Here is a 12,007-nt window from a genome sequence, read left to right as displayed (position 1 = left end):
AGAGAGAGAGAGACGAATATGACGTCACGACAAGAGATTCCATTCCCTTGAGTGTGTATATGCAAGGGGGGAGGGAATAGAGGCACCAGGAGAATTTTTCTGTGTGTGTGGTGTTTGTGTTGGTATGTGTGGGTGTGAGAAGATAATGAGACGTGGGGGCAGAGGGTGTGTCACCGCGTGAGGTCCGGTGGGTCGAGGTGAGGCCCTTTGTTCGGTTCCGGCCTGCGCCAAATTGGTCGGCCCATGACACATTTAGGAAGACCCATGGATGACTAGTCATACAAGACAAAGATAGCAGAATTGTGAAGGACTCTGTGTCCACTGATAAAGCCGGCTAGGATTTGTAACCCTAGGTTCACGGACTAAGGTAACCCCTCCGGTAACCCCTCTATCTCGGACTAAGGTAACCCCTCTAACACATTTAGGAAGACCCATGGATGAATTGTGAAGGACGGTGTGCTGTGCCCATGCTGGAGCCTGGGGCTCGACGGCAAGGGCCAAAGGCATCTCTTCTGCCATGGGAGTGGCCCCCTCCACGGCCATGACCTGAGGTCCTGCCGGAGTCGGTTGCCCCGCGGCAGGATCGGCATCCACGGCAACATCTTCGCCGGCGGCTCCGGGGAGCTCGGTGGGGAAGTACTTGCCGAGGCCTAGCTTCCTCCGCTTGTTCTGCCCAGTCGACGGCTCAACAGATGGTTGGGTTAACTGAAGCACAAAGGTACCTGGTTCCACATGTAGCTTGAGGGCAGCGCGCTTTGATAGGTAGTCGGCGATGTCGTTCTCTGCCCGAGGGACATGCTCTGCTTGTATACCATCAAAGCGCTCCTCCAGTTTCCTCACCTCATCTACGTAAGCTTCCATCAACGGGCTTTGATAATCTTTGTTGATCTGCCTGACGACGAGCTGTGAGTCACCCCTAACGATGAGATTCTTAACTCCGAGGTCTGCCGCGATCCTGAGACCGGCAAGCAACCCCTCGTACTCAGCGGTGTTGTTGGTTGACATCTCCCAGGGGAAGTGCATCTAGATGACATACTTGAGGTGCTCTCCGGTGGGTGCGACAAGCAGCACACCAGCGCCGGCGCCTTGCAGCGAGAAGGCACCATCAGAGTACATGATCCAGTTGCGGCTCGTTTCCTTGCCGGGGAGAGAGGTCTCCTGTACCTCTTCGTCAGGCGTCGAGGTCCATTCCACAACAAACTCTGCCGAGACTCTGCTTTGAATTGTCGAGGTACTTTTGAACTTCAAACCAAAACTTGACAGCTCCAGGGCCCAATCCACGATCCTCCCCGTTGCATCTGGGTTATGTAGTATCCGTTGCAATGGGAGGCGGGTGACCACCGTGATCTCGTGCGCTTCGAAGTAATGGCGCAGCTTCCTCGAGGCCATAAGGATGCCGAAGAGCAGCTTTTGCACATCTGAGTACCTCGACCTAGCCCCCTGCAAGAGGGAGCTGATGAAGTACACCGGGTGTTGCGCCATCTTCTTCTTCTGCGCTTCTTCACCTGGTCGCGTGGGTCCTATCGCGCTGGCGTCAACCCCTGTCGGGGACTCAATCTTGCCGGGATCGAGTCCTGCCGGAGGGGGTTTCGACTTGCCATCTGTTGGCTCTGCCGCTGCTGCTGCCTTCTCGTCGACCTCTCTCTGCGCCACTAGTGCGGCGCTAACCACTTGATTCGTTGCCGCTAAATAAAGCAGCAACGACTCTTGTGGTTTGGGTGTGACCAACACTGGGGTAGAGGAGAGGTATTTCTTCAAATCCTGCAGCGCTGCCTCGGCCTCTGGGGTCCACTCCACTGGCCCAACCTTCTTCAAGTTCTTTAAAAAAGGAAGGGCACGCTCCGCGGACTTGGAGATGAACCGGCTCATGGCGGCAACACAACCAGTGAGCCGACGCACGTCCTTGATCCGTTTGGGTGCCTCAATCTGCTCGATGGCCTTGATCTTATCTGGGTTTGCTTCAATCCCGCGCTGGGACACAAAGAACCCGAGAAGCTTACCAGACGGGACACCGAAGACACACTTCTTAGGGTTCAATTTGAGGTTGATCTTGCGCAGGTTCCCGAATGTTTCCTCCAGATCTTGCAGAAGTGTTGCTTGGACTGCTCTTGCAAAGGTTGAGCCAGCACTCTTCAACCCGAAAGGCATCTGTAAAAAGCAATATGTACCACATGGGGTGATGAATGCTTTCTTTTCCTCGTATTCTTTTGCCATGAGATCTGGTGGTAACCCAAGTAGGCGTCAAGGAATGATAACAGGTCACATCCAGCCATGGAGTCAACAATCTGGTCGATGCGCGGTAACGGGAAGGGATCCTTTGGGCAGGCCTTATTGATGTCTGTGTAGTCAATACATAGCCTCCACTTCCCATTTGCCTTGCGCACCACTACCGGATTGGCCAACCACGTCGGATGGATTACTCCTCTCACCAAGCCTGCCGCCTCTAGCTTTCTGATTTTCTCCGTGATGAACTCCTGCCTCTCCAGAGCTTGCTTCCTGACCTTTTGCTTGACGGGACACGCATGAGGACAGACAACAAGGTAGTGCTCAATCACCTCCCTGGGAACGCCGGGGATGTCGGAGGCTTGCCATGCAAACACATCAACATTCGCCTGCAGGAAGGTGACGAGCTCGCTTTCCTATTTGCCATTGAGGGTGGAGCTTATAGTAAAAGCTCCCCACATGCCGTCCTCCTTGACGGGCACCTTCTTGGTCTCTGGTGGCGTGGCTCTGGACTTCTTGCTCTTGCTGGCGGAGCTCTCTGGCACGTTCTCAACGGAAGCACAACACCCGAAGAGGTGCACTTGCCGGAGTGGGCGCGAGGAGTCTCACCGGTCTTCTTCTCTCCCGGGGCTCCGTCGGCAGGAGCAGGTTGTTGGAAATATGCCCTAGAGGCAATAATAAAAGTATTATTATTATATTTCCTTGTTCATGATAATTGTCTTTTATTCATGCTATAACTGTATTATCCGGAAATCGTAATACACGTGTGAATACATAGACCACAATATGTCCCTAGTGAGCCTCTAGTTGACTAGCTCGTTGTGATCAACAGATAGTCATGGTTTCCTGGCTATGGACATTGGATGTTGTTGATAACGGGATCACATCATTAGGAGAATGATGTGATGGACAAGACCCAATCCTAAGCATAACACAAAGATCGTGTAGTTCGTTTGCTAGAGCTTTGCCAATGTCAAGTATCTCTTCCTTTGACCATGAGATCGTGTAACTCCTGGATACCGTAGGAGTGCTTTGGGTGTATCAAACGTCACAATGTAACTGGGTGACTATAAAGGTGCACTACAGGTATCTCCGAAAGTATCTATTGTTTTATGCGGATCGAGACTGGGATTTGTCACTCCGTGTAAACGGAGAGGTATCTCTGGGCCCACTCGGTAGGACATCATCATGTGCACAATGTGACCAAGGGGTTGATCACGGGATGATGTGTTACGGAACGAGTAAAGAGACTTGCCGGTAACGAGATTGAACAAGGTATCGGTATACCGACGATCGAATCTCGGGCAAGTAAAATACCGCTAGACAAAGGGAATTGTATACGGGATCGATTGAGTCCTTGACATCGTGGTTCATCTGATAAGATCATCGTGGAACATGTGGGAGCCAACATGGGTATCCAGATCCCGCTGTTGGTTATTGACCGGAGAACGTCTCGGTCATGTCTGCATGTCTCCCGAACCCGTAGGGTCTACACACTTAAGGTTCGATGACGCTAGGGTTATAAAGGAAGCTTGTATGTGGTTACCGAATGTTGTTCGGAGTCCCGGATGAGATCCCGGACGTCACGAGGAGTTCCGGAATGGTCCGGAGGTAAAGATTTATATATAGGAAGTCCTGTTTCGGCCATCGGGACAAGTTTCGGGGTCATCGGTATTGTACCGGGACCACCGGAAGGGTCCCGGGGGCCCACCGGGTGGGGCCACCTGCCCCGGGGGCCACATGGGCTTTAGGGGGTGCGCCTTGGCCTACATGGGCCAAGGGCACCAGCCCCTAGAGGCCCATGCGCCAAGATATAGGAAAAAGGGGAGAGTCCTAAAGGGGGAAGGCACCTCCGAGGTGCCTTGGGGAGGATGGACTCCTCCCCCCCTCTTAGCCGCACCCCTTCCTTGGAGGAAGGGGCAAGGCTGCGCCTCCCCCCTCTCCCCTGCCCCTATATATAGTGGAGGGGAGGGAGGGCATCCACACCTGAGCCCTTGGCGCCTCCCTCCCTCCCGTGACACCTCCTCCTCTCCCGTAGGTGCTTGGCGAAGCCCTGCAGGATTGCCACGCTCCTCCATCACCACCACGCTGTTGTGCTGCTGCTGGATGGAGTCTTCCTCAACCTCTCCCTCTCTCCTTGTTGGATCAAGGCGTGGGAGACATTGTCGAGCTGTACGTGTGTTGAACGCGGAGGTGCCGTCCGTTCGGCACTAGGATCATCGGTGATCTGAATCATGACGAGTACGACTCCATCAACCCCGTTCACTTGAACGCTTCCGCTTAGCGATCTACAAGGGTATGTAGATGCACTCTCTTTCTACTCGTTGCTGGTCTCTCCATAGATAGATCTTGGTGACACGTAGGAAAATTTTGAATTTCTGCTACGTTCCCCAACAGTGGCATCATGAGCTAGGTCTATTGCGTAGATTCTTTGCACGAGTAGAACACAAAGTAGTTGTGGGCGTTGATGTTGTTCAATATGCTTACCGTTACTAGTCCAATCTTGTTTCAACGGTATTGTGGGATGAAGCGGCCCGGACCGACCTTACACGTACTCTTACGTGAGACAGGTTCCACCGATTGACATGCACTTGGTGCATAAGGTGGCTAGCGGGTGCCAGTCTCTCCCACTTTAGTCGGAACGGATTCGATGAAAAGGGTCCTTATGAAGGGTAAATAGCAATTGGCATATCATGTTGTGGTCTTGCGTAGGTAAGACACGTTCTTGCTAGAAACCCATAGCAGCCACGTAAAACATGCAACAACAATTAGAGGACGTCTAACTTGTTTTTGCAGGGTATGCTATGTGATGTGATATGGCCAAGAAGAATGTGATGAATGATATGTGATGTATGAGATTGATCATGTTCTTGTAATAGGATTCACGACTTGCATGTCGATGAGTATGACAACCGGCAGGAGCCATAGGAGTTGTCTTTATTTATTGTATGACCTGCGTGTCATTGAAGAACGCCATGTAAACTACTTTACTTTATTGCTAAACGCATTAGTCATAGAAGTAGAAGTAGTCGTTGGCGTGACAACTTCATGAAGACACGATGATGGAGATCATGATGATGGAGATCATGGTGTCGTGCCGGTGACGATGATGATCATGGAGCCCCGAAGATGAAGATCAAAAGGAGCAAAATGATATTGGCCATATCATGTCACTATTTGATTGCATGTGATGTTTATCATGTTTATGCATCTTGTTTGCTTAGGACGACGGTAGTAAATAAGATGATCCCTTACAAAATTTCAAGAAGTGTTCTCCCCTAACTGTGCACCGTTGCTACAGTTCGTCGCTTCTAAGCACCACGTGATGATCGGGTGTGATGGATTCTTACGTTCACATACAACGGGTGTAAGACAGTTTTACACAGCGAAAACACTTAGGATTAACTTGACGAGCCTAGCATGTGCAGACATGGCCTCGGATCACGGAGACGGAAAGGTCGAGCATGAGTCGTATGGTAGATACGATCAACATGAAGATGTTCACCGATGATGACTAGTCCGTCTCACGTGATGATCGGACACGGCCTAGTTGACTCGGATCATGTAATCACTTAGATGACTAGAGGGATGTCTATCTAAGTGGGAGTTCATAAGATGAACTTAATTATCCTGAACATAGTCAAAAGACCTTTTGCAAATTATGTCGTAAGCTCGCGCTTTAGTTCCACTGTTTAGATATGTTCCTAGAGAAAATATAGTTGAAAGTTGATAGTAGCGATTATGCGATCAGTAGAAAGCTTATGTCCTTAATGCACCGCTCAGTGTGCTGAACCCCAACGTCGTTTGTCGATGTTGCGAACATCGGACATACACGTTTTGATAACTACGTGATAGTTCAATTAAATGGTTTAAGTAGAGGCACCAAACACGTTTTCGAAACGTCGCGGAACATATGAGATGTTTCGAGGGCTGAAATTGGGATTTCAGGCTCGTGCCCACGTCAAGAGGTATAAGACCTCCGACAATTTTCTTAGCCTACAGACTAAGGAGAGAAGCTCAATTGTTGTGCTTGTGCTCAGATTGTCTGAGTACAACAATCGCTTGAATCGAGTGGGAGTTGATCTTCCATATGAAATAGTGATGGTTCTCCGAAGTCATTACCACCAAGCTGCTAGAGCTTCATGATGAACTATGATATATCAGGGACATATATGATGATCCTTGAGATATTCGCGATGTTTGACGCCACGAAAGTAGAAATCAAGAAGGAGCATCAATTGTTGATGGTTGGTGAAACCACTAGTTTCAAGAAGGGCAAGGGCAAGAAGGGATACTTCATGAAACGACAATTCAGCTGTTGCTCTAGTGAAGAAACCCAAGGTTGAACCCAAACCCGAGACTAAGTGCTTCTGTAATAAGGGGAACAACCACTGGAGCAGAATTACCCTAGATACTTGGTAGATGAGAAGGCTGGCAAAGTCGATTGGATATACATTATGTTAATGTGTACTTTACTAGTACTCCTAGTAGCACCAGGGTATTAAGATACCGGTTCGGTTGCTAAGTGTTAGTAACTCGAAATAAAAGGCTACAGAATAAACGGAGACTAGCTAAAGGTGAGCTGACGATATATGTTGGAAGTGTTTCCAAGTTTGATGTGATCAAACACCGCACGCTCCCTCTACCATCAAGATTAGTATTGAACCTGAATGGTTTATTGAATCTCGATCGTAGTGATACACATTTTCATTCCAAAAGATATAAGATAGTAATGATAGTACCACTTACTTGTGGCACTGCCATGTAAGTCATATTGGTGTAAAACGCATGAAGAAGCTCCATGTTGATGGATCTTTGGACTCACACGTTTTTGAAAAGTTTGAGACATGCGAACCATGTCTATTGGTGTATATGCATGAAGAAACTCCATGCGAATGGACCATTTGAACTCACTTGATCTTGAATCACTTGAGACATGCAAATCATACCACATGGGCAAGATGACTAAAATCCTCGATTTCAGTAAAATGGAACTAGAAAGCAACTTGTGGGAAGAAATACATTTTGATGTATCCAATCCAATGAGTGCTGAGGCGTGCAGTGAATATCGTTATGATCTTACTTCACAGATGATTCGAGTAGATGTTGAGAATATTTACTTGATGAAACACAAGTCTGAATTATTGAATGGTTCAAGTAATTTCAGAGTGAAGTAGAAGATCATTGTGACAAGAGGATAAAATGTCTATGATATGATCATAGAGATGAATATCTGAGTTACGAGTTTTGGCACACAATTAAGACATTGTGGAAATTGTTTCGCAATTAATACCGCCTGGAACACCATAGTGTGATGGTGTGTCCGAACATCATAGTTGCACCCTTTTAGATATGGTGCGTACCATGATGTCTCTTATCGAATTACCACTATCGTTCATGGGTTAGGCATTAGAGACAACCACATTCACTTTAAATAGGGCACCACGTAATTCCGATGAGATGACACCGTATGAATTATGGTTTAGAGAAACCTAAGTTGTCGTTTCTTAAAAGTTTGGGGCTGCGACGCTTATATGAAAAAGTTTCAGGTTGATAAGCTCGAACCCAAAGCGGATAAAATGCATCTTCATAGGAAACCCAAAACAGTTGGGTATACCTCCTAATTCAGATCCGAAAGCAATATGGATTGTTTCTAGAATCGGGTCCTTTCTCGAGGAAAAGTTTCTCTCAAAAGAATTGAGTGGGAGGATGGTGGAGACTTGATGAGGTTATTGAACCGTCTCTTCAACTAGTGTGTGACAGGGCACCGGGAGTTGTTCCTGTGGCACCTACACTAATTGAAGTGGAAGCTTATGATATTGATCATGAAACTTCGGATCAAGTCACTCCCAAACCTCATAGGATGACAAGGATGCGTACTACTTCAGAGTGGTACGTAATCCTGTCTTGAAGGTCATGTTGCTAGACAGCAATGAACCTACGAGCTATGGAGAAGCGATGGTGGGCCCGGATTCCGATAAATGGCTTGAGGCCATAAAATCCGAGAGAGGATCCATGTATGAAAACAAAGTGTAGACTTTGGCAGAACGGCTCGATGGTCGTAAGGCTAATGAGTACAGATGGATTTCAAAAGGAAGACGGACAATGATGGTAAATGTCACCATTAAGAAAGCTCGACTTGTCGTTAAGATGTTTTCCGACAAGTTCAAGGAGTTGACTACGATGAGATTTTCTCACTCGTAGCGATGCTAAGAGTCTGTTGGAATTATATTAGCGATTACTGCATTATTTATGAAATCTTGCAGATAGGATGTCAAAACATTGTTTCCTCGACGATTTTAATGAGGAAAGGTTGTATGTGATACAACCGGAAGGTTTTGTCAATCCCGAAAGATGCTAATAAGTATGCAAAGCTCCAGCAATCCTTCTAAGGACTGGAGTGAGCATCTCGGAGTTGGAATGTATGCTTTGATGATGATCAAAAATTTTGGGTTTGTACAAAGTTTATGAGAAACTTGTATTTCCAAAGAAGTGAGTGGGAGCACTATAGAATTTCTGATGAGTATATGTTCTTGACATATTGATGATCAGAGATGATGTAGAATTTCTAGAAAGCATATAGGGTTATTTTGAAAGTGTTTTTCAATGGAAAGCCTGGATTAAGCTGCTTGAGCATTGAGCATCAAGATCTATAAGGATAGATCAAAATGCTTAATAATACTTTCAAATGAGCACATACCTTGACATGATCTTGAAGGTGTTCAAGATGGACCAGTCAAAGAAGGAGTTCTTGCCTGAGTTGTAAGGTACGAAGTTAAGACTTAAAGCTCGACCACGGCAGAATAGAGAGAAAGGACGAAGGTCGTCCCCTATGCTTAAGACGTAGGCTCTTCAGTATGCTATGCTGTGTACCGCACCTGAAGTGTGCCTTGCCATGAGTCAGTCAAGGGGTACAAGAGTGATCCAAGAATGGCTCACAGGACAGCGGTCAAAGTTATCCTTAGTAACTAGTGGACTAAGGAATTTTCTCGATTATGGAGGCGGTAAAAGAGTTCGTCGTAAAGGTTACGACGATGCAAGCTTGACACCTATCTGGATAGCTCTGAGTAGAGAGACCGGATACATATAATGGAGCAATAATTTAGAATAGCTCCAAGTAGAACAGTTGTTTGGAATAGCTCCAAATAGAGCGTGGTAGCTGCATCTAGGAGATGACATAGAGATTTGTAAAGCACACACGGATCTGAAAGGTTCAGACCTGTTGACTAAAACCTCTCTCACAAGCAACATGATCAAACATAAAACTCATTGAGTGTTAATCACATAGTGATGTGAACTAGACTACTGACTCTAGTAATCTCTTGGGTATTAGTCACATGGCGATGTGACCTGTGAGTGTTAATCACATGGCGATGTGAACTAGATTATTGACTCTAGTGCAAGTGGGAGACTGTTGGAAATATGCCCTAGAGGCAATAATAAAAGTATTATTATTATATTTCCTTGTTCATGATAATTGTCTTTTATTCATGCTATAACTGTATTATCCGGAAATCGTAATACACGTGTGAATACATAGACCACAATATGTCCCTAGTGAGCCTCTAGTTGACTAGCTCGTTGTGATCAACAGATAGTCATGGTTTCCTGGCTATGGACATTGGATGTCGTTGATAACGGGATCACATCATTAGGAGAATGACGTGATGGACAAGACCCAATCCTAAGACTAGCACAAAAGATCGTGTAGTTCATTTGCTAGAGCTTTGCCAATGTCAAGTATCTCTTCCTTTGACCATGAGAGCGTGTAACTCCTGGATACCGTAGGAGTGCTTTGGGTGTATCAAACGTCACAACGTAACTGGGTGACTATAAAGGTGCACTACAGGTATCTCCGAAAGTATCTATTGTTTTATGCGGATCGAGACTGGGATTTGTCACTCCGTGTAAACGGAAAGGTATCTCTGGGCCCACTCGGTAGGACATCATCATAATGTGCACAATGTGACCAAGGGGTTGATCACGGGATGATGTGTTACGGAACGAGTAAAGAGACTTGCCGGTAACGAGATTGAACAAGGTATCGGTATACCGACGATCGAATCTCGGGCAAGTAAAATACCGCTAGACAAAGGGAATTGTATACGGGATTGATTGAGTCCTTGACATCGTGGTTCATCCGATGAGATCATCGTGGAACATGTGGGAGCCAACATGGGTATCCAGATCCCGCTGTTGGTTATTGACCGGAGAACATCTCGGTCATGACTACATGTCTCCCGAACCCGTAGGGTCTACACACTTAAGGTTCGATGACGCTAGGGTTATAAAGGAAGTTTGTATGTGGTTACCGAATGTTGTTCGGAGTCCCGGATGAGATCCCGGACGTCACGAGGAGTTCCGGAATGGTCCGGAGGTAAAGATTTATATATAGGAAGTCCTGTTTCGGCCATCGGGACAAGTTTCGGGGTCATCGGTATTGTACCGGGACCACCGGAAGGGTCCCGGGGGCCCACCGGGTGGGGCCACCTGCCCCGTGTTGGAAATATGCCCTAGAGGCAATAATAAATTGATTATTATTATATTTCCTTGTTCATGATAATCGTTTATTATCCATGCTAGAATTGTATTGATAGGAAACTCAGATACATGTGTGGATACATAGACAACACCATGTCCCTAGTAAGCCTCTAGTTGACTAGCTCGTTGATCAATAGATGGTTACGGTTTCCTGACCATGGACATTGGATGTCGTTGATAACAGGATCACATCATTAGGAGAATGATGTGATGGACAAGACCCAATCCTAAGCCTAGCACAAGATCATGTAGTTCGTATGCTAAAGCTTTTCTAATGTCAAGTATCATTTCCTTAGACCATGAGATTGTGCAACTCCCGGATACCGTAGGAGTGCTTTGGGTGTGCCAAACGTCACAACGTAACTGGGTGGCTATAAAGGTACACTACGGGTATCTCTGAAAGTGTCTGTTGGGTTGGCACGAATCGAGATTGGGATTTTGTCACTCCGTGTAAACGGAGAGGTATCTCTGGGCCCACTCGGTAGGACATCATCATAATGTGCACAATGTGACCAAGGGGTTGATCACGGGATGATGTGTTACGGAACGAGTAAAGAGACTTGCCGGTAACGAGATTGAACAAGGTATCGGTATACCGACGTGATCTTGACGTGAGCACATGCCTTGACGTGATCTTGAAGGTGTTCAAGATGGATCAGTCAAAGAAGGAGTTCTTGCCTGAGTTGTAAGGTATGAAGTTAAGACTTAAAGCTCGACCATGGCAGAATAGAGAGAAAGGAACGAAGGTCGTCCCCTATGCTTAAGACATAGGCTCTACAGTATGCTATGCTGTGTACCGCACCTGAAGTGTGCTTTACCATGAGTCAGTCAAGGGGTACAAGAGTGATCCAAGAATGGATCACAGGACAGCGGTCAAAGTTATCCTTAGTAACTAGTGGACTAAGGAATTTTCTCAATTATGGAGGTGGTAAAAGAGTTCGTCGTAAAGGGTTACGTCGATGCAAGCTTAACACCTATCCGGATAGCTCTGAGTAGAGATACCGGATACGTATAATGGAGCAACAATTTAGAATAGCTCCAAGTAGAACAGTTATTTGGAATAGCTCCAAATAGAACGTGGGAGCTACATCTAGGAGATGACATAGAGATTTGTAAAGCACACACGGATCTGAAAGGTTCAGACCCGTTGACTAAAACCTCTCTCACAAGCAACATGATCAAACATAAAACTCATTGAGTGTTAATCACATAGTGATGTGAACTAGACTACTGACTCTAGTAA

This window comes from Triticum dicoccoides, chromosome 7B, assembly GCF_002162155.2.
Source record: "Triticum dicoccoides isolate Atlit2015 ecotype Zavitan chromosome 7B, WEW_v2.0, whole genome shotgun sequence".
NCBI classification, from domain to species: Eukaryota; Viridiplantae; Streptophyta; class Magnoliopsida; order Poales; family Poaceae; genus Triticum; species Triticum dicoccoides.
This window is presented reverse-complemented; position numbering follows the sequence as displayed.